This window comes from Ixodes scapularis, unplaced genomic scaffold (assembly GCF_016920785.2).
Source record: "Ixodes scapularis isolate PalLabHiFi unplaced genomic scaffold, ASM1692078v2 PGA_scaffold10__122_contigs__length_95168666, whole genome shotgun sequence".
In the NCBI taxonomy this organism is placed as follows: domain Eukaryota; kingdom Metazoa; phylum Arthropoda; class Arachnida; order Ixodida; family Ixodidae; genus Ixodes; species Ixodes scapularis.
In genome coordinates, this window is record NW_024609836.1 from 4,610,112 (window position 1) to 4,631,320 (window position 21,209).

Below are 21,209 nucleotides of genomic sequence, written 5' to 3' on the forward strand. Positions count from 1 at the left end.
AAAGAAACCCATACCTTTATAGGTTTACTCGTTCGGATGCAGTAACAGGAATCAACATGGTGTTAATTGTTTGCATATTGACGTATGGATATATGCAGGTTTAACAATTTACAAGCATTCGTCATGAAAAGAATGAGCTTGAGCCAGGTAATTTCAGGTTATATCTGTATTCAAGGAAATCAAATTGCAAAATGGACAATTTGGCGAGTTGACAAGCGTTCATCATGACCTACAGCGCGACTGGGACAAGGACAGGCAGAAGAGATAATACAGTACAAGTGCTGAGCTAGCAACTGATTCTATTGAAAAGAATATACATATGATGCTGCTGCTGCCCGTGCAGGCATGCCCCTCCGTGGCCCTGGCGCTTCTTCTTTCAACACGAAACCGGCCGAGTTATCCGAGATCCAAAAAGCCGATCTCACGTACCGCATAACACAAAACGGACTCTTGTGTGTGAGCCAGCCCACAGCGACTTGGATGAGCAGTGAGATCGGCTTTTTGAATCTCAAATAACTCGGCCGGTTTCGTGTTAAGTGAAAGAAAAAGTGCCAGGGCCACGGAGGGGCGTGCCTACACGAGCAGCAGCTGCATCATACATATTTTCTTTGCAATAGAATCAGTTGCTAGTTCAGCGCTTGTCCTGTGTTTTCTCCTCTGCCTGTCCTTGTCCCAGTCGCACTGTGAGTCAAGATGAAAGCGAACTGGCTTTCTGCAGAACATCAACAAGATGCTTAACCTCTAAACAAGCTTAGAAGTCAAGCTTCTTGTTAATATCCTGCAGCAGCTCGGCACATAGTGGTTAATCTGAGCTGTCCTCTTCTTTGGAGAGGCCTCTCGAGGATGCTTCCGAATGTACTTGTTGAAGGCATCTGCAAGGGAAAAGAATACAACAATAAGTCATGTATATCTACAGTTTATTGAAAAATGAAATATTTTACTTCCTGCAATTATAATTGACGCAATTTTCACTGCAATTTATTCTTTGTTAATATCTTGGGATACCATGTAACCCCCAAGAGCAACTTATTGCGATTAGGCAGTCTGCTTAAAACAACAGGTATGTACATTCTGGCCAGGAAGTTTTGAACCAGTTCAGACCGAGTGGAGTTCGAAGGAGTGCAGCGGCAGTGCGCAAGTCGGGCTGCGGCTACGCAAAGTTAAGCCGCAACGTTACAAACGACGCCGTAATTGACTTCCGAAAGACCGACGAGGTGTTGTCTGTTACTGCAGGAACGCTGAACTAACTTCGACTAGCGCAAGATTCTGCGGAACTGATGCTGAACTCGTGCAGCAGTGGGATAAATCGAACAGGCCAGTTCAGCGTCCATGCAACTTCCGGTTGAATCGAATGCATCAGTTGTTGCACTATCTGAACTAGATCGGCCGGTTCAGGCTCATCAAGCAGACCTGGCGTGACTTTCCACAGCTATGCACTTATAGTTTGCTTGCAACAGTGTGTTCCTTGCATTTCAGTGCTCATAAAAATTATAGACCCTGGAGCGGGAGGACAAAACGGAACGGAAACACACAAGGCTCCAGAGCTTTGGGTCTGTCTGTCCCTTTTTGTCCCCACGCTCCCGGGTTACCACGTCTATCGTTAACCATCTTGCCTGCCTGTTAACTATAATAAAAGTATGTTCTATAAAACCAAATATCCATTTTCAATTATGAACATGTGCCTCCGATTGCCTAGAACCTCGAACATGTTTTATGCCCCACAATGTCAACATGGAAACGAGTGAAAGCAACACTGAACACACAATTCTCGGCCGGCGTTTTTTGTGCAGAAAAAAGATTGAGCCGCAATTGTTTTCTGGGCATGTATATGAGTTTCCAACACAAATTTCACGTCAAGAACCGTCTAACTAATTTAATATTTATGTCATGACCTTCAATGGTCCATTCATACGAGATACTTCTTGTGTAAGAAAACTGAGCCTGTCATAGCCTAGAAAGGATGAACACCCACGGCGAGAAGGCGGTTCAGAAAATATGGATAGTACAAAAAAGGGCTGAGCCAAACATAGTTGGGTTGCAGCAGTTCTAGTGGTGAACAAACAGACTGACTTTCATAACTTTGCTAGTGGCAGTTGTTCGTTACAAAATAAAGAATAGGTGCCTCGCAGTAGAGTTTTCTAAAAAAGATAAGAGGGGCCCACAGTTACTCCACGAGCCAGCAGAAGGTCCTGCGAGCGGGCCTCTGATATCATGAACGTCCCCCAAAACTTGGGGGGATTAGCAGATTTTTCCGACCTAAAGCATGTTACTATAAAACCTCCACACTGTGAATACATCAGAAACCACCAAACGACCTAGATGACCGTGACAAGATCACTCTATTTTTCTTCATATATTAAAAACAATGCGGGAGATAGGGCCTCTTTATATCAGTTTGCGTTCGGAGCTTCACGTTCCTAAAGCTAGAGCTAGTCGAACTATGACCCTTCAACAGCCTATAACACTGAAACCTCTGAAAGCCTTTTAATATTTTATCCCATTAATTTTGTCTTATTAGATTGCAACTTGGGAAGCCATCAGGCTCGATTGTCTTAACAAGTATGAGACATCTGTGAGAAGTGGGCACTTACTCCGGGCTGCTGCCAACTTGGCTGGAGTCAGCGCCCTCTGTGCCACGGCGCCCTTAAAGCGCCGGCATGGCACCCCAGTCATACTTCGGCCGTTCAGGTTCTCCCGGCCGAAGACCAGCTCGGTCGCCTCTCTGATGAACATGGAATTCCCCCGGGCTCCCATGATGACAGCTCCTTCTTTTGCACTAGAACACAATGGCTAAGGTGAACCTAGAAATATACCCATGAATAGGTTAAATAGCATTTACCACATAAATCTGATGCTATGATGGCCCTTTGAATGGAGAGACTGGATAAATCAGTTTTCTAACAGATTGATTGCAGTGAATCGTATCACGGTTTTCCTATAGTGTGGATGCAAACACTTTACGACATAGACCAGTGGTCTCCAAACCAGTATACGGACCGCGGATGTCTTCCGACTGGCCCGCGGCTGGCCGCGGTTTTTTAACTAAAGCCGGGCTTGCGGCCCGCTTTCAGCAAACCCGCTGCTAGCGGCACAGAAACAAGTGCGCGTAAAGAAATGATGGTGCGACACACTCTAAATGCACAAACTAAGATACCAGAAAGAACGAAAGAAATTGCATTGCAACAAGGGTCCCCTGACCATATGATAATTTAACATTGTCATCACTAGCATTACCCTTTTTAGCCCGCGCATCCTGTCTGGGCAACTATGTTAAAATTGCACTGCATTCCAATAGACATTGGGCTTAGCGTCCTCTGTCACAACTATTGCATATTCTCAGCATTAGTTTTATCATTCTCCTTAATCTCTTGCAGTGCCTGAATCTGCCATAGTTCCCATGCACCTTGATTTATGCCAGGCGAGTTTTCATGGTCACAACTGTTGTGTAATGGCATAATTAGCTAAATATTAAATGATAATTTGATGTATACAAACTCAACAAACTTAGAGTGTTTTAACACTTACTCTGACATTAAATTCTGTGTTAAAATATTTATCTAGGTTTATTTATCTAAATTTTCTTCTATAGTAATTAGTATATTTTTCTGGCCGTAGCGACTCCGACAGATTGCTAATCTGGCCCCTTAAGTGAGAAGGTGTCTCACAATCGTCAGGGGTCTCACCCCTGCCTATCGTTAGGGGTGATACCCCTGACGATAGGGAAAGGGAGAAAATGTAAGACAATTTAATTTCAACCATAGGAAGGAAAACAAAAAGGGCGGACAAACAACTTCTTGGGGGTGTGCGATTGTCAGTCTTTTTCGATTCTCCTCCTCAAGTTTGATTCTTGTTATCAACAGGCTCGTCCTGTCCAATAGCCCTTTTGCGAAATCCCCCAAGCGCCCCGGCCGGCGCTCGAGGAATTGTGGAAGAGGCTGTCCCTCGCCGGGCCGCTCTGCCTTTAGATCGCATTGCCTTGTTGCTTGCCTCCTCTTAATCCTCTGTTTTTCGAATCAATTACCTATTTCTATCCGTACCAGTGTATTTTTTATTGCTTCTAAGTGTTTCTATTCTCTTCTGCGCGCGATATTTCTTGTATATATGTAGTATTTGCGTTTTTATTTTGCCTTTTTCGACGGGAGTGCCGACGGACAACACGCCGCTTCGAGCGTCGTTCCCCGGGCGAGTACTACCGTTGCTGCCGATTCCTATCGTGCCGTTAGCTGTTCATTTTGGTTCAATTGACCCGCGTGCAGTCGAGGGGAGCCGTTTATGAACACCCGCGCACATACCATAGGGGTAGGCAGAGCTCTGAATCAACAATTGCAACGCGAGAGCCGACTGCGCTGTGATTTGGCCGCCCGCGCTCGCTCCGTTGACTCGTACTGTAGCGTATGCCTTCGAGTGCCGCTTATTTGACCAACATACAGCACGTCGTAGAGAGGAGCCATAAACGGCTCCTCTCTACTGCACGCGGGTCAAATTGAACCAAAATGAACAGCTAACAGCGCGATAGGAATCGGCAGCAACGGTAGTACTCACCTGGGGAACGACGCGCGAAGCGCCGTGTTTTCCGTCGGCACTCCCGTCGAAAAAGGCAAAATAAAGACACAAATACTATATATATATATATATATATATATATATCGCGCGCAGAAGAGAATATATACATTTTTTAAGCAATACCCTACTGAAAAAAACCATTTGGCGCCTATATGAAAATAAACGGGTCCATACCGGTAACAGTTTAACCATACCGGTCACCAGTTTGTCAAAGGGGTCGCCCGTATGGCTCAAAGGGGTCTCCCGTATGAGCCATAACGCTCACCTATTTGGACAAAGAGGTCCCTCCTTTGTCAAACGGGTCGCTCGTTGGGCAAATGGGTCGCTCGTCTGGGCAAATGGGCGACTCGTTTGGGCAAAGTTGTCGCACGTTTGCTCAAACCGGTGACCATGTTCCAAACTGTACCGGTTTAATCAAACGGCTCTCAGGAGCCCGTTTGATACTGAACGTACAGATCGGCGGCGTGGGCGCGCCTAGCGTTTCATCCGTGGCAGCTAATGTTTCCGGAAGGCTGGGAGCGCCGGTTCATCGATTTCAGATCGTCCGCGTAATGCAAGTAACTATATTTATATTTCAATTGCGCTGATGTTCGCTTATACTGCAACTAAAACTAACACCTTTTTTGTTGTTGTTTTACGTAAACGCGCGACGTCGGTGAGCCGATATTTTCGACAGAACTTTAAAACTTTGTCCATCTTTGTTGCCTCAATTTACTTATTCAGCTCGAATCTCTCTCGCAGAAGACGCGACCGCGTAAAAGAATGTACGTCTAGACTCCGTTTAACTTTAATTCAAGACGCAGCGAAGGTATAACGCGTACACGCGGCTGCAAGAACATCGAGCATTGCGAGAGCACGCCCGCCGTTGCAGCAGTCAAACTACGAGCTCGCGCTGAGTACTATCTTCGCTCGGGCGCAAGCCGGGCTTCGGGCCGCCCCGCCGCCATTTCCAAGATTCAAGCGTGCTAAAATGCGCGCGCGCGTGTTTTTCTTTTTTTTCGAGGTTACAAAAACACATCTCACTGGAATGCCTGGGGAGAGGGAGAGGGGCCGTCCCTGTGGTCCTCGCCCTTTACCTCTTCTTTTGTCACCCGTCACGTGACCTGCAGCTGCGCGCGAGCTACACGCTGGTAAGCATCGAGATCCGGAAAGGTGCGCCTAGCAGCCGCTTATTTTTTTTTTTTTTTTTTGTCTGCTTGTTGTCAGTTCTAGCTCGACCTTCGCGCGTCCACCTGCTTCGGTCTGTCGCCTAACCCCGCGGTCTTATTAGAATGTCTCTCGACAACGTATTGGATGTGCACGAAAGCTATCAGTGTTCGAAAAGTCCTACGCCTATATCGGCAACAAGCGATTCTTCAAAGAAGTGAGGAATTCTTGCGGTTTGGTTGGGTTCGGCAACTGACAGCTTGTGAGCCACAACGTGTAGAAACTTCCAAGAAGCCGTTCCCTCTCATTTGTGTTTGTGTGGTTGTCCTGCTTTGACCGTGTCGACAAATATCGCGGATTACATCTTTCAAGTCCGCTATTTTTATGGTAAGTGCACTGCAACCTTACTTCTTGGCAACGATTGACCGTTCTTCTGCTCGTACTCTTCCAGATTATCTATATAATTATGCAGCCGCTATTCTCGCGGCAGCCGGGCGAATAATTTCCGGAAAGTCTACTTTCATAGTCTAGAATTACCTCGGTTCTTGTTTGGTTTGCTATCTTCTCAGTTGTATAAAAGCTTAGAGTGCCTCTCACATTTCACAGATCGCTTGCACGTTTGTACTTGTCTACAGAAGACGTAATAAACTTTGAGGAGAATTGAAAACAATCTTTTGTGTCTGTTTTCCTGTCCATTTGCAAGCACCTACGTGAGCACATTTGTTCTACGTGTTTCATTTGTTCTACATGTTATAAATAGGTTTATGAGTTTCGGAAAGTCTTAAATAAGTTTAACATAGCCAACCTACTAGACGATCCCCGTTTAGGGCTAGCGCATAATTTCCCGATTCGAAAGGCACGTTCAAACGTGTGGTCACGTGCAAGGTCGAACGGGCACCTGTATCAAACGGGCACCCGTTTCAAATCGGTACCGTTTCGAGCGGGTACTGTTTCAAACGGCTACCCGTATCCCATAATCACGTTTGATCCAAACGGGTCGACAAGTTTGCACCCGTTTGATTTACCAGTTTGCCACCCGTTTGAATTTCAAATGTTTTTTTTTCAGTAGGGTAGGAAATACACTTCAACCGATAAAAATATTTAATGAAATAGAAAAACAGAGGATTAAGAGGAGGCAAGCGACAAGGCTATGCGATTTCAAGGCAGAGCGGCCAAACAAGGGACAGTCTCTCCCACGATTCCCCGCGTGCGGGCCGGGGCGCTTGGGAAAAGAGCAACACATTTATTGCATTTCCTTTGCACCCCATGTAATTTTCAAGCACAATAAAAGCCACAATGCAATTTTATGGTTTTACCAAATATAAGCCTAGATGAAGGTTCATCCTTAAGAAAAAGCTTTCTCTTTTTTTCTTTTTTTTAGAGTGAGATAATTTTTATGATATCTTATCGTTAGGGAGCTCATAAATCCACGCGTGTGCTTGTTTTTTTTTTTTTTTTTTTTTTTCTTAAGGTGCGTTTATATGGGTAGCATATACAGATACAAGCTTGCCAGGTATATTCCCCCGCATGTAAGACCAGTTGTGACATCTTTTTCTGACCATTTTGAAAATATAAAGAGTGTGTGTGCATAGCTTTGATGGGTGCAAAGGGGTGCGAGAGTGGGAATTCTGAGAACTCTGGGTACGATGTCACGCTCCGGAAAAAAAGATGTTTCAACGCTATTTTGAAAACAATTTTCTAGAGACTCCGTGCACCAAATTAAAAAAAAATAATTTTGACATCTATTATTCTGGAGGCCAAATGCAGATAGATGATTTGTGTGTTTCTTTTGTCACATACAGAACCACTTTACCTTACTTTTAAGTGAGTTCAGAGTAAAGAGAGCGAACAAAAAGAGGAAAGAACAGTAATAAAAACAAATCAGTGCCATTGCAGGGCCAGATAGCGCATTGAAGAACTCGCTCAAATACAGATGCTCCATGGTACAAGCTTGGCTTTGAAAGGACAGGGAGCCATGTTTACGCTAATGTTTGTGTGTAATTACTGTGCCAGAACGCGGTTCTGAAACGAAGCTTGGGAGTTTCGATACTCAGGGAACGTAGAGTGGCTCTAGCTCACTCTGACCACTTCCCTTTAGGGTGAAACAAAACAGGAGATGGGAAACCTCCAGGTTTCCTCCTCTTCTCATCAACTTTGCCTGTGCTAAAAGAAGGCACAGTTTAGGGTGGGGCATATTCCCTCAGTGCTTTCAGTCCTGTATTCTCGCCCTGTTAATGACTACAGTTCTATTGCAAACTGCCAGTCAAGTGTCATTAAGGAAACAAAATATGAACTCATGCGGAGCTATTATCTCCCATTGCAACTGTACATTGTTAAGTGCATAGTTTTGATCTTTCTCAAATTGTATACATGAAGAACCAATTAAAGCAATTCAGAGATTCACCAATTGTCTGAAAGGCACCAATTATAACAGAATTTTAAAACGGGCTACATGGTACCAGATTTATGAAAAAGCTCAAAACAGGGTGTCTAGCAAATTATTCTTTTGAAATTCCCCTTTTCCAGGTTTTCCCTGACCATTTCAGGTGAAATTCCCTGACCACTCTATAGGCAGTTAAATATATAAGACCATTACAACACAAGGCATTGAGCATTGAGCACAGTGAGGATAATTTTGCATAAGCCTAATCTAACTCGCATGTTTCGAAATGTTCGGGTTCGTCCAGTCCGGATTAAACGAGCACTTTCATGCCACCAACATCGCCAGTGAAGAGGCCATTTCCGGAAACACAATAAAAGCACTACGCTCAACCACACTCGTCAAAAACCAAATGGCAACATGACCGCCAGATGCACTTTCGGATACTTTCGGCTTGGATTGGATTGGGGTCTGCGACTTTCCCATTTGTTACTGAATTTAGTAGCTCTCTAACTGGATTTAGCCTACTGTCGCGCGCTCAATCCAATCCAAGGCTTGGATCGGATTTGTCGGTTGTTCTTTGCATCGGGCAGCACACTCTACATTGGGTGAGCAGAGCCCGCGCACCGCTCTAAGAAAAATTTATTGCCTATTTTTCTGCCCCCAAAACCTCAAGTCTTTGCTCAGGGCACTTTATGGCATTTCCGGCTAATTTTCTCCGACTGGGCTCGCTTTTTGACAATATCTCTGACAATTCTCTGATTTTTCCCGGTAATTAAAATTTTCCTGACAATTCCCGGTTTTCCCGGTCGCTAAACACACCGTCAAAGTAAAATGAGGACACTAGATAGAAAACGTAACAGGAAAGGCCAATTAATTGGGAAGAACTATCTTATCGATGCCTGCCCCTACTTTTTACGTTCATCAGCATTTTGAGGCAGGACGATTGCTCACATTAAGGAATCACACAAATAACCATATTCAAGGAGCTGAGGAAAACATCAAATTCAGTAACTTGCCCAATACGTGAAATGAATATTCCATGAAATTCTGAACTTACCTCGCCATCGACCTCTCCAAGCACTAGCACACACTCGGGAGGTGCCTCCGGTGGGCCTGCCACAAGGTCCGCTGCTGGAGCAGCAGCATCAGCGGCCGGTACGAGTGGAGCGCGAGCCACACCAGCTCGCACGTCAACTGAAGCAGGAGCACCAGATGCCGGAACTGCTGCTGGGCAAGCTGGAGGAGCTGGCCCAACAACGCCAGGTGGGACATTGTCCCCTGCAACATAATAAAACGCTGTTTAGAAAGACCAGCTCTCCAGCAAGCCAAAGCTCCGCAAATGGGCTAAACACGGTACCGTAGCCGACCGATTTTTCGGATGCCGAAAATTCAGACATGCTTGATTATTCGGACTTCAACACTTTCCTGGTGCGTTGATGGCATGAGGGCTTCATTTTTCCCGTAACACACCGGGACAAGAAAAGGCGTTTCAAAGAAAAAAATAAGTATTCCAATACGTCTCTAAGAACCTGCAATTAGTGCAAACAGGACACAAAAAAAAAAGGAAGAGAAAAAACGGAAATGCGCTAAAGTTGGCCTGCAGTGAGCTTGTTTACAAAGAAATACCAGTGAATAGCTAAGGAATATTTATGACAAGTATTTCCAACGGTTTGCGAGATGTAAGCTGAATCTTTCGGACGAAATCCAATGCTGTAGCAGACCGTCTGGTCACCTTTTGACCAGTTGCACAGTTGCTTCGATTTGCACAATCTGCCGCCCGATTAAAGTTCAGCCTCGGTGATGTGGTAATGCCTACGACCAGCTTCTTCACTCCCTCCTCCTCAACAAAAATAACTCCTTCCTCCCCAATGACGAAAAGATGGGCTCTGGCCGGGCTCATTGGAAAGTGCATAGTTACAATGTTGCCACTGACTGCACAAACTTTTTACACTTCAAGGCCTCATCTATGTGCACGGACAATGGTGTCTTGGTGTGGACATGATTGTTTGACGAACTTCCGAAAAGTATTTTTTGGTCAACGCAAGAGTGCTGCGGAGCAAAACGGGGTCATCAGCAACAAGAAACAAACTCTCAAAGCTCCATTAACATGGATGCTCTGCCACTAAGTGCCATCCGGAAACTTTATTGTTCTCTTACTTCCGATCACCCAACGTGGACAAAGGACTAGGCCGTCTTGCCTTTCAACTCTGAGGACACTTAAGTATTTTTTCGATGCGAATATGCATGAAGTCGTGCTGTTCAGCGGTAGACTGCTCTACGCCAATACATGCAAATCAAGATTTGTTTTTTTGTTTTTTTTTAATGGCAAAAGTTTTTTTGTGGGAAACTGTTTCTTTAAAGGAAACTGCCCTGGGAAATATTTTTCAGGCGCTGCAAAGATCTCACATCGGTTTCAGATAGCATTGACCTCAAGCACACTTGATTGATGTTGCACTATTAAGGAAGATTTGTACAACCCTGGCAGAATAACTGCATTGACTTTATCAGAACTACCCCCCGCCCCCGAGCTTCTTTTCACTAAACAAAAACTTTACCTCAACTGTGACAAAAAAAAAAAGGACGAAAGAAAGAAAAAGAGACTGTGAAATCAAGTGGGCACTGCTCCTGTTGCTCCATTCGACGTCCGCAACGCAAGTTTTCACCGCCGCTGACATCAAAGTTTTGTCGAAGTGGCGTCCGACAAAAAATATCAAAATCCTATCTCTGAGTGTCGAGCAAACAGACACATCATTCGTGTCTGTTCACATCGTCCGTGTCTGCTGTGCTTTTTATCCTACAAGACCGCACTTGAATTATTCAAGTACATTAGATCAACAAACTCTCCTGTTTTAGAAATGTTTCACAAACCTCGTTTACCAACGCCACATCAGATGTATAGAAATAGCCGCAACGCAATGAGATTTTTTTGCCTCGCTTAACAGCCTTGGTCTCGTCCCCATACATTGAACTGCTTCCGCATCAAGAAGAACGCAGTCCGAAACTACAACGCCCATAAAATAAAAATAAAAAAGTTCAGAAACAAATTGGGTACAACTTCGTGAAAGAATTAGGGCCCAGTTCAATGGTTGTAAATGGCTTCACGCTGCGCGATAACGTCCACATTACTTCGTGTTATCATCGATTGTTTCGGTCAAAAATCTCAAATAACAAATTTAAAAAAAAGAAAGTGAACCCTGTTTACATAATTGAAGGTTTATCCCTACGGAACGCAGCAACGCGTTGGCATCGCATCTCTCGCACGAAGCGCGGTCGCTTGTTTACACAAGGTCTTTGCCCGTCGGGTCACCAGTCTTGTTTTCTCGCCGCTAGCAAGATCGCAGACATAGTTCTCGACGCTCTACATTTTGCATATGGTCTATTGCTGTATCGTCTTTTACACACTCGGTACCCCTTGCGCTACCTGTGCCAGTTAACAGAAAACGCTGTATAGGTAAACAAAACAGTATGATGAAATATTCTGTAGAAAGAATACTCCTAGGTGGGTTAGAAAGCAAATTACGAATATACTACTTTGCACCCAGTGTACCTAAGTTGAAGTACAGTCGCCGGTAAAAGTTTGCGGGGAGCGGGAGCGTCAGCCCAAATGACTGGTTGTGCCTTCACACGGCGTGGGGCCGCTCTCAAGATTCACACTTCGAGAATGTGCTTCCTTTCGTGCTCAAAGTCATGTATGTTTTGCTCGCTTCCGCCTGAAGTGCACGAGATCACCGGGACCGCCGCAAGATTCCGCTATGATAGCCATCATGCCGCGCGTCTGCCTCAGCCACCGTGATGGGTGACGGAGCTCCCGCATGCTACAGATTACATCTCGCGGCACCTTGCGCCAGTCCCTGCTATCTCGTCAGTGTCGAACGGAAGCGAGCGAAACAAATCATGGCCACGAACAAGAAAGAAAGCGCATGCGCAAAGCGCGAGTCCTGAGAGTGGCAATGCGCGGTGAGAAGGCACAGCCAGTCTTTTCGGCTGGCGCTCCGTGCCCCGCAAACTTTTGCTCCCGACTGTACATAACCTCTCAGTTACTTTGTACTTGCAATCAAGTACTTCTAAATACGATAGCATTTATAAGCAAACCCTACGCACTTTAGGCGTCCGCTAGTCGCTGGATTTGTAACTGCTTTTGAAACGAGCATGCGCCGGCACATTATATTTCAGAAAAAAAAAGCGTGACGCCGGCACTGTGTTTCAAACCCACAACTGTTGGTATCGAAAGCCGGGAATCGTATCCGGTTCACGACCACACATGGGTAAGCATTTGCGAAAGAGTTACTGAGTGCAGGCAAGAGCTGCGTTTATGCACGTGCCAGTGCTTCAACGCCAATGTTGCCATATGAATGGCAATGTGTGTAACATCTGGTCGCAGTCGCACATAGCCACAGCTGAGGAAAGCTGTGCGACCCCAACTTGAGCATCATCTATCGCTGTCAATAAGCGGAAGCAGGTCTCGCCAGCGGAACGTCTATGCAAGTGTGCTGAGGCACAGCGACAGCGAATTGCCTAGGATACTTCGGAAATATGTTTGTTGAAAGCTAGACAGGCAAGTAGCAACAAGAAGACCATTGAAGTAGATGAAACGGTTCAAGAGAGGACACTTTGGCTGCAGTGCAAGCAGGACGCCAAACAAACGAGGACGTCTTGGGATACTGAAGAAGAGATGCACCATCGAGTACAGCGAGATTGAGACTTAGAGCAGACGAGGTCATCTCGTAAAGCCGAAGAGGGTCAACTTCAGATACAATGCGATTGAGACACGAAGCAGGAGAGTATGTGTTTTGAAATTGAAAAGGGACAATTTCGGCTATTGCACAATCAAGACCAGGAGTGGCCAAGCTGCGGCTCTTTACGTGTTGAAGTGCGTCTTGCGGTCTGCTTTCATAGAGCGTATCTACCCTCCTGATTTGTGTATCGGAATAGCATAATGAATGGACAGAATTACTCATGAAGCCCATACAAAAATGGTCTATGGACGTCTATGGAAAATCCTATGGTGAGCTATCACCTTCTATGGCCCTCTATGGTCAGCCATAAGAAACCATAAAACACGCTATAGCCACCTATAGAAAAATGTATGTCTTCAAAGCTTTAGATTCTCGACCATTCCGATTTCTATACCTGGCTATAAAATAATTTATGACTACACAGCTATAGACTCGCGACTATTCAATATTCGTTAGCGAGCTATAGAAATATGTATGTCCTTGATGCTATAGATTCGCGACTATTGAATGTGCTTTAGCCGGCTATAGAGTGGTGTATGTCCCTAAATCTATAGAATCGCGACCATTGAATTTTCTTTAGCCGACTCTATAGCATTTTATGTCACCAAAGCTATAGGCCCCTGACCTTTCAATGCTCTTTAGCCGGCTGTAGAGTTGTGTATGTCCCTAAGTCTATAGACTCGCGACCATCGAACTTTTTTTAGCCGTCTCTATAGTGTTTTATGTCACAGATGCTATAGGCCTCCGACCATTCAATGTGCTTCAGCCGACTATAGAGCGGTGTATGTCCCTAAATCTATAGAATCGCGACCATCGAATTTTCTTTAGCCGACTCAATAGCGTTCTATGTCAACAAAGCTATAGCCTCCGACCTTACAATGTGCTTTAGCCGTCTATAGAGGGCGGTATGTCTCCCGAGCTATAGACTCACGACCACCCGAATTTTTTAGTCGGCTTAATGGTTTGCTTAAACTATAAGCCCACGACCCCTTTTTTTTTTTTTTTTTTTTAATGCAGATGTACGAAAGTGGAAGAGTCATTCATGCGCTCGATCGGGGCGAGAATTTTCTTCAGCCAGGTTAACGGAACGTACGTCGCCGCGGCTATTCGCCCGGGATCACAAAAGCGTCCTTAGCTGCCTATAGGACAATTGCAGTTTTGCCGGCTGCTTTCCCTGCGCATTGCCTTATTTCCGCGTTGACGTCATCTCAATCTTCCGTTTTTTAGCTTTAATTATCTGTCGTTTCCAGTGTATTTTGTAAGTATATGTATTTCGTAGCGCGCCTTCTACTTTGTCCGTGTCCCTGCCATGTTTGTATTTCTTTCTGGCTGCTGTGTTAAATATATTTAATGTTTTTTTGTGTATATTTTGTCGTTCTCGACGCGGCGTCAAGAACGCTGCTTACGCCACTACAGAGGTGAGATTTACTCTTGTCACGACGGTTTATCGCGCTATAAAGCCGTCTATTGGACTCGTATAAAGTCTCGAGAGTGCGGTTTCGAATGCCGGTGCACATGTCATCGGTGTAGGTAGAGCAACGACGTAGCAATCGCGACACGAGTGCTGACTGCGCCTCGATCTGGCCGGCCGCGCTCGCGTTGTGGATATGTAAGCTTGGGACTCTAGAGCAGCGTTAGCTTACTGAAGATGCAAGACACTACTTGATCGTCGCGAATCCTTTGCCCTTCGAATGGCTGCGAAGCCGTTCCAGCGCCCGGCGTATACCCTACGCAGCGTCCTCCAACAACCGTTCGCACACTGCATCGGAACCCTCCGTCTGCGAGCCCCGGCGGTTCGCCGTCGCGGTGATTATGTTCGCGGAAGTTCATGTTCGCGGTGTTTCATGTTCGCCGCAGGAGTTCATAAAATGCTCCCATTCAAGTCGCGACGATAAATCGTCGGCGCTCGCAGACTGCCAGTAGGCTCCGGGTGGTCGCTGACAGGCGCTGCTGCCTAGGGTATACGCCAAGCACTGGACCGTTTTCGCCGGCGTTCGCAGGACAGAGATTCTCAACGACAAAGCAGCGTCCTGCATCATCTGCTCGGGAGTCCCACGCTCACATTTTATCAGAGTGAGGCGCAGTCGTCTCTCACTTCGCGATTGCTGCGTCGTTGCTCTGACTAAACAATTGACAGTTCTGTCGAGACTTCATGAGCGTTAAATCGACCCGTGTGTAGCGCGATAGATTGTCGTGACAACAAAAAAGCTTACCCCGGCAGGGGCGTAAGCAGCGGTGCAATCTCCGTCAACGCCCATGTCGAGAACGGCGAAATATACACAAATAACAGCCGAAAAAAAATTAATATCATTAGGCACGCGCTACTCTAGGTGCGTCCTATTATCTCTGTTCGGCGAATTCAACAAATCAGCAAGCGCTGTGGCTAATTTTTCTTCTTTTTCTTTAAATCATGAGACATTAAAGTCATTGGAGCTTCTTGGAGCACACATCCCCACCCTGTGTCATCATGGTGCTCAGAGATTGTAATTGATGGCAGTGATATAGACTGAACTCACGGATGAAAAACGTATTACGGCACAAATTTCTTAAACCACGCAATCATAGATGCCACAACGATGCAAAGATTCCCAAAATTGAAGTTTAAAAATGCGAACCTTACAGTGTACACATAATTCAAAAGTGCTTGGTAAAAAAAAAAAAAAATATATATATATATATATATATATATATATATATATATATTCATTTATTTATTTGTTTGTGGACATCCTGCCCAAAGAAAAAGTATTCGCCATTAATTAATTATTTTAAATTATAATGTGGGCTACACGGCGTAAGATATGATATCTTCAAACCTGCCTCGTTTTGGGTCACTTCTGGGAAGTGCAGCTTTAGAAAGAAGTCCACAAGCTGGGGGGCCTTCATGGAGCTGCCCTGTTCACTCGGTAGTGACAGCAGAGTAGACGCTATGCGTGTTTGAGGCCAATCATGTCTCCGGTTAGGGTCCCGTGACAACTGTCTCGAAGCTGCCGCTGGTGATAACGCTGGACACGGCACCTGCCTTAAGCCCAAGGCCACACATAGCATCCACTGCACTATTAACGTTGGCTCGAACTGTCAACAGGATATAAGTGACACATTCTCTCGCTCTGATCATTGTTGGTATGCCCCTAAGAGTAGTCTTTGTGATCGCACCCCCGTTCTGGCCTTGAAGGAGCTTTGCTTTTCAATTTTTCTGTTTTCGCTGTCTCCCTAAGCTGAAAGCATTGCAAAAGGTGCGGACTCGGCGGACCAATCAACAGGAGAATTTTCATCGCTTCACTCCGATCTCTTTTGCGCATGTAACAAAAGGAGCGTGATCACGTGGTTTGACGGATGACGCATTAGCCGCTGCCAATCCCGGAATGAGGCTGCTTGCGGACCTAGTTTGGCGTGTCGTGCGGCCCGGGGGGCTGCTGTGGATTTCGCTTCTATGGTAAGAGGTATCCCGATCGAAAAGTCCTACCCGTATGTCGGCAACAAGCGATTTCTTCAAAGAAGCCCAAGACATTCTTGTGATGTGTTCGGTTCGGCAAATGACAGCTTGTGCTACATCGTGGTGAACCTTCACGGATCCCTTCCTTCTCGGTTATGTGTTTGAGTGGTTGGTCTGCAGTGCCCGTGTCGACGTATATTTCGGATTACATCTTTCAAGTCCGGTATTTTGAACGTAAGTGCGCTGCAACCTACTCGGCGTCAATTGACCGTTCTGTAGTGTCTATCTTCTGGCAGTGCCTATCTTCTGACAGCTGGGAGAATAATTTCCCCGTAATTCTACCGCAGTCGCCTGCCATTAGCTCTCTGAAATCATGTGAAAATTGTAGTTAGAATACTGACATTCTTATTCTCCCAGCGTTTTGTGAAAAGACGTTTCATGGACACCTTTTCGTGGATAGACGTTTCATGGATACACGTTTAGTCGGCACTCGTTGCGCAAATTGCACGCTGCAGGGACATTTCGTCGCGCCTGTAATCCTGAGGCGCGTGCTCACCGACTCAACCCACCCGTTCACGCCACTTCTTGGCAAATCATTACAAAAAAAAAAAAAAAAAAACATATTTTGAGTTGTTTATAAACGTCACGTGTTGATGAAACAATCTCGATGAAACGTCTTTTAATAAACTGATTGCAGTGCCAATGAGTGGCGACTGGCATTAGAATTTCGGGGGGAAGGGGGGGCGGGGGGAATTTAGCCGGCTGCCGGGGGACTAGACACTACCCAGGAATTGCCTTTGGTTCTTGTTTGCTTTGCAATATTCTCAGTTGTATAACAGCTCAGTAGTACCTCTTCACATAGTAGAGATTGCTTAGTGTGTGCTTGTCTACAGAATGGGCTGTGTGTAATAAACTTCTAGGAGATTTGAAAACAATACCTTGTGTCTGTTTACCTGTGCTTTTGCAAACACCTGAGTGAGTGCATTTGTTTTTTGTTGTTGTTTTGTTGAAATGTTAGCTTGTGTTTTAAATGGGGCTATGAAGTTCGGCACGTCTCACAAGGTTTTTTTAAAGATGTCCAGTGACAAGAAATAATTTGTTTCACATTTCATACGATTGCGGTAAAAAGAAAAACTACAGGCAGCTATGGCACGATGGTAAAGAGACTCATAAGACGAGCTATAGAATGAGCTATAGCGGACCATGCAAAGAGCCATAGGCGGCTAAAGAAACCATAGGAAAAGCCATAAGCAGCTATAGCACGGTGTCTAAAAAGATCCATAAAGTAAGCCATAGAGATCTCTATAGCAAACCATACAAGAAGCTATAGGCGGCTAAAGGAACCACAGGAAATGCCATAGGCGGCCGTAGGACGATGGGTAGAGAGAACCATAGGACGAACTATAGAATGAGCTATAGCGAGCCATACAAAGAGCAATAGGCGGCTAAAGAAACCACAGGAAAAGCCATACGCAGCTATAGCACGGTGTCTAAAGCGATCCATAAAGTAAGCCATAGAGATCTCTATAGAATACCTTACAGGAAGCTATAGACGGCCAAAGGAACTAAAAGAAAAGCCATAGGCGGCTATAGCATCCCTTCTAAAGAGACCGATAAATTAAACCATACAAAATTCGATAGCCAAATTTCCATTGAAAAAGCTATAGACAACCATACGGTAGACCATAGGAAAGCTATAGAAAGCCATAGAGGCGGCTATTGCTAATTGGGCCAATTTTCTATAGCCGGCCATGCAAAGGATTTTCTATAGCTGACCATAGACCATTTTTGTATGGGAGCGAACAAAATGCAAGATATTCCTGAGCATAACTGAACAATTTTACCCAGAGTTACTGCCCACTGGGGCCATATGTTGGGCTTCTGTGTCCGCTTTTCCAAAGGCGATGGAAGTGAAGTCTGCAGCCGATTTGAAAGAGTGACACAAAAGACCAACATAAGGCACCTGGTTCTGAACAGAGTCGAAGAATGAGGTAATAAAACAGCCTAAGGCGCACATACCTCCAACTTTGAGTTCAAAATCATGGAATGGCCATGTGCTTCTTCTTCAAGGCTGCAATCAGCTCATCTCGTGTCTCTGTAAAACAAAACATGCACATTGAATTACGTCTCAAAATCCTTGTTTGTCCCCCCTTTTCCCCCCTTGTATCCGGGTTTATAAGTATGGCCGTTCACCAGATAGCCTGCATTATAACCCTTATTTCAACAAGTCTTTTCCTTGATGCTTTTACAAATTAAATGCACCACCTAGTCTAACTTACGTGGTAACTTTGTCGTACCTTACAAAGCCGACGTATTACGATTTATCTTAAATGTCGTGGCTGCTATCTGGACCACCCTGTAGTTCAACAATGTAAAACTACAGTGGCTTAAAGAGGGTAGTGTAACGAACGAAACCGGACAAGCAGCACAGCGTTGGAAGACGGCCGCGGGTGGCGCTGGCGCTTGCAGCACCGTCGTTCCGGCTATGGCTCCGGCTTGGCCGCTTGGTCAGCTTGGCTCCGGCCAGCTCCGGCCGATTCGCAGCTGTCGACTACACTTTCGTCTGCTAGTTTCACATTTTTTATTCACCTTCAAACACAAATCATGTCGTTGGAAGCTCACTGGAAACAAATAATTGTTTTTGATGTATTTATATTAGTTATGAAGCGTGTTAGGATGTCTCTATCTGCCGGCCGATTGAGGCACCCAACGAAGCTGCGGATCGAAGCGCCACCTACATCGTCTTCCAAGGAGTGGCCGTTCCCGATGCATGGTGGAGGCTACGCGATAACCACACTACCCCCTTTAAGCCACTGTAGTGCAACCCTTTGCTTTCGCCACCCAGTTCTTTAAAAATCGGGCGCAGGGACATATTTGTTCCTACCGAATTTCGGGAATCCTAGACGCCGGAACGGGGGACGCCAGAACAGAGGCCCACCAAATTTTCGCTTTCCACGTGTCCTTAAATTTCGCTTATTTTACGGACGCGTGAAATTCGTCAAAAATTCGGGGCTCGTGAACATTAACGGTTAGCAGTAAACATGGTGCTGCGGGCCCGTGATGCATAGAAAACAAGTTCTTACCACAAAGCATCTGGATCTTCGCTTTTTAGTAGCCTTCCCCGGCTCACGCTCCAGTGGCCTTTCAATAGACGCTCTGCAGAACGCCGGCGTCGAAATTGTTCACATTCGCCGGCTTGAACTTCTTTATACAGTTCACGCTAACGATAGCCTTAGCGCCATCAAGGTGAGTAACGTACGCGTAGAACATATCGAGACCAAAACCACCGCTCAAGATAACCCTAACGTGTCTTCGGCTGCTTTGGTCCAGAGCTGTCAGAGGGTCCAGAGCACTGGCCAGCTGGCGTGGGCGGCGTGGATACGTAAAGGTTGGACTGGATTGAACTTACATTCTGCCTTGGTTTATATTAGTGCTATTATTACTCGTATAATTTTTAAAACATTTGAAATGTTCAAAAGGATTTACCATGTTTAGTTTGTTTGTTGTTAAAAAATGAAAGCCGCTTACAACTCCCTGTAACGCCGAATTAGAGCGCAGCTCTTGAGGAGGAGGAGGGAAGGGCACTGGGGGGGGGGGTTAAACTAACCAGGGGGGGGGGGGGTCACGTTACCTTGGGGGTCACGTGACCCCCAATGCCGATGATGTCATCACTGACGTCACTGATGACGTCATCAGTGACGATGACGATGCGGGTACCGATGACGTCATTAGTGACGTCACTGATGACTTCACCAGTGATGATGACGATGACGATGCGAATGTCGGTGACGTCATCAGTGACGTCGCTGATGACGTCATCAGTGATGATGACGATGACGATGCGGATGCCGGTGACGACATCAGTGACGTCACGGATGACGTCATCAGTGATGATGACGATGACAATGCGGATGTCGGTGACGTCATCAGTGATGATGACGATGACGATGTGGATGCCGGTGACGTCATCAGTGATGATGACGATGACGATGTGGATGCCGGTGACGTCATCAGTGACGATGACGATGACGATGCGGATGCCGGTGACGTCATCAGTGATGATGACGATGACGATGTGGATGCCGGTGACGTCATCAGTGATGATGACGATGACGATGTGGATGCCGGTGACGTCATCAGTGATGATGACGATGACGATGCGGATGCCGGTGACGTCATCAGTGATGACGATGACGATGTGGATGCCGGTGACGTCATCAGTGATGATGACGATGACGATGTGGATGCCGGTGACGTCATCAGTGATGATGACGATGACGATGTCGATGCCGGTGACGTCATCAGTGACGATGACGTCATCGGGGGGTCACGCGACATCGGCGGGGGTCACGTGACCTCGAGGAGGGGGCCACGTGACTTCGGGGGGTCACGTGACCCCCCACGAGGTCACGTGACCTTGGTGGGGGGCTCGCGCGGTGCATTATGGGACATTTCCCATGATGCACCGCGCGGTTACGCCGACGCCGACGGCGACGGCGACGGCGACGCCGACGGCGACGCCGCTCAAGCCGGAAACGGGCCCCTAAGAGCTGCGCTCTAAAAACATTGTTTGTCAGGCGTTGGTGTCTGACTTGCAGCTATGAAAGCCAATCCAAACCGATCTGAAATAAACCGAAAGCAAGGTAATTTTTGCTCAAATTGGAAGAATATTTGAGTGGACATCTTTCCAGTAGGTATCAAAGTGATATCCGTCATATTATGTGAGAAGAAATATTGTACAGGCGGCCGCAGTACAGGGCTCAAAACTATACAGAAACAAAACAAGAAAAACTCAAATTTATCTCGGTTTCGCGTTCCATGACTTTTGCCCTTCAAAAAAAAAAATCGTATGTGCGTGCTCTCCGTGCTCAAGGTGTGACGAGTGCTAGTTGCTAGTCGGGTAAATTCGGGGCCACGACAATGGAATCAGTGCCCAAGAGTAAGC

General features: G+C 46.0%; 1 long non-coding RNA gene across 1 annotated transcript; it reads right to left on the bottom strand.

Moving 5' to 3' along the window:
- Positions 1-675: 675 nt before the first annotated feature.
- LOC115319994 lies at positions 676-18,708 on the bottom strand. The gene is made up of 4 exons (XR_003918574.2): positions 18,284-18,708; positions 9,150-9,370; positions 2,592-2,776; positions 676-872 (listed from the first exon to the last, which is right to left on the bottom strand). It is a non-coding gene; the product is annotated as an uncharacterized LOC115319994 (long non-coding RNA).
- Positions 18,709-21,209: the final 2,501 nt, after the last annotated feature.